Below are 2,500 nucleotides of genomic sequence, written 5' to 3'. Positions count from 1 at the left end.
GGAATGGCCTCCAAATGTCCCCAAATGAATACCATGAAATTCTTGGTGCACGAAAGTTTTGAGTTCGGAGGGTTTTGCACATGGCCAAGTTGGTCGGTGCACCGCGGCATAGCTAGATGGCTTGTGTGGAGTTTTGTGAAAAAATGAAATTCGTGGTTTTTGAGATGTGAGGGTTGGAATGGCCTCCAAATGTCCCCAAATGAATACCATGAAATTCTTGGTGCACGAAAGTTTTGAGTTCGGAGGGTTTTGCACATGGCCAAGGTTGGCGGTGCACCGCGGCATAGCTAAATGGCTTGGTGGGGAGTTTTGTGAAAAAATGAAATTCGTGGTTTTTGAGATGTGAGGGTTGGAATGGCCTCCAAATGCCCCCAAATGAATACCATGAAATTCTTGGTGCACGAAAGTTTTGAGTTCGGAGGGTTTTGCACATGGCCAAGGTTGGCGGTGCACCACGGCATAGCTAGATGGCTTGGTGGGGAGATTTGTGAAAAAATGAAATTCGTGGTTTTTGAGATGTGAGGGTTGGAAAGGCCTCCAAATGCCCCCAAATGAGTACTGTAAAAGTGTTGGTGCACAAAAGTTTTGAATTGGATGCATTTTGCACTTGGCCAAGTTGGTCGGTGCACCGCGACTAGATAGGTTGGTGCCAAAATTTGTCAAATTTAAGACCTTGGCCAAACTGAATGAAATTTTGTGGGGAGGTTCCTGATATTGTTTAGTGGTGGACTGGAAAAAATGAGGTCGAAATTCGAAGTCTACATGTGCTTTTCTATTTTTCCCGATTTTACACATACCCGGTAAGTAAAAAAAATAAAAAAAATAGTTCCCCTTCGAGAAAAATTATGAAATTTGGTGAGCAAGGAGATACCATTATTCTACGAATTACTGCAAAAAATCGCATCAAAATTCGAAGTATAGCCCGAGATATGGACTTATGTCTGCTCAAAAAAAGTGTATCTACTTGTACAATTTTGCCTTTTGCATATTAACCTCTTATAGGGGGGGAGTGCTCCTTGAGCCGGCCAGCTCCACACTGGCAGGTTTTAAAGGGAGCTTGATGAGGCCTCCCCCCTCACGTGGTGCGTGCGTTAGCATGTTTATCATGGCACAACTAGCCTCTTCATAGTTGTTGAGCTTTATTAATACCAACACACGGTCGTCACTGATCGTTGGTTAGCTCGGCAGCTAGTCCCTCGGATATTGTGGAAAGTTATTTTCATGCCTAGCGATGCTTGACCCTGCGTCACTTGATGTTTCCATTTGCTTGCTTGCCCATGGTAGGTGGGGGGTGGACCGTCTTGTGGTGTGGTGTCTTGCGAACGTGAGGGTGTGTGAGTTGTAATCGAGATGCACTTGCTGGCTGGCTCCATGCCTTGCGTATCGAACGGTCAAGCATGCATCTCTTCCATTTTCACCCGTTGCCTTGGGTGATATTGGTTGATCAGTCCCTGTGTTGCCTACCCACTAGACGGTACTTCTGTGGTTGCTTCGAATTCTATCTTTCCATCACGAAGAGGTGTTGGAGGATCCTAATGTCACGCACGTGTTCCATCTAGTGAAACATCTCAGTGATGCACGTGTTGTGGCTAGTTCTTTTGGATGCGGTGCATTATATGAACTCGGGTTTACTTTAGCGACCCAGTCAACATAATTCGGTTGTGTCCCTTGATTGAGACGTTGTCCTTGAACTTGTTGTGAACAATATCGTTCTTCCACAACCCGTCGTCTTGAGTGCGATGGAAGGCAAATAAGATGTGCTTTGGCATGTCATGCACGTACTCGATTGCGGGAAGTGTGAGAAAGTGTTGTTGACAACCCGTGGGAAATGGAATGTGGCAAATCGTGATGAGCTCTTCGTGGATCTGCGAAGAAGACGACCTTTGGGCCTGTTGGAAACGAGGGAGGCGATGTTGAACTGCGAAGAAGATGGACTTTTGGGTTGTTTGAATCAATGGGAGGCCACGCGAGAACTCCGAATACTATGGACTCTTGGGTTGTTGGAAGCAACGGGAGGCCCCGCTAGAACTCCGAATACTACGGACTCTTGGGTTGTTGGAAGCAAGGGGAGGCCCCGCTAGAACTCCGAATACTATGGACTCTTGGGTTGTTGGAAGCAAGGGGAGGTCCCGCTAGAACTCCGAATACTACGGACTCTTGGGTTGTTGGAAGCAAGGGGAGGCCCCGCTAGAACTCCGAATACTATGGACTCTTGGGTTGTTGGAAGCAAGGGGAGGCCCCGCTAGAACTCCGAATACTATGGACTCTTGGGTTGTTGGCAACGACAACTTGGGGGGATGACACTGGAAAAGAGTGAACTAGGCCAAACTGCGAACAAGGCAACTTGGGGGGATGACACTGGAAAAGAGTGAACTAGGCCAAACTGCGAACAAGGCAACTTGGGGGGATGATGCTGGAAAAGAGTGAACTAGACCGAACTGCGAACAAGGCAACTTGGGGGGATGACGCTGGAAAAGAGTGAACTAGGCCGAACTGCGAA

The sequence above is a fragment of the Vigna unguiculata genome, unplaced genomic scaffold (genome assembly GCF_037176805.1).
Source record: "Vigna unguiculata cultivar grain cowpea cultivar isolate G323 ecotype 2 unplaced genomic scaffold, ASM3717680v1 ptg000069l, whole genome shotgun sequence".
NCBI classification, from domain to species: domain Eukaryota; kingdom Viridiplantae; phylum Streptophyta; class Magnoliopsida; order Fabales; family Fabaceae; genus Vigna; species Vigna unguiculata.
The sequence above is the reverse complement of the archived record's forward strand: the minus strand, read 5'-3'. Positions refer to the sequence as shown.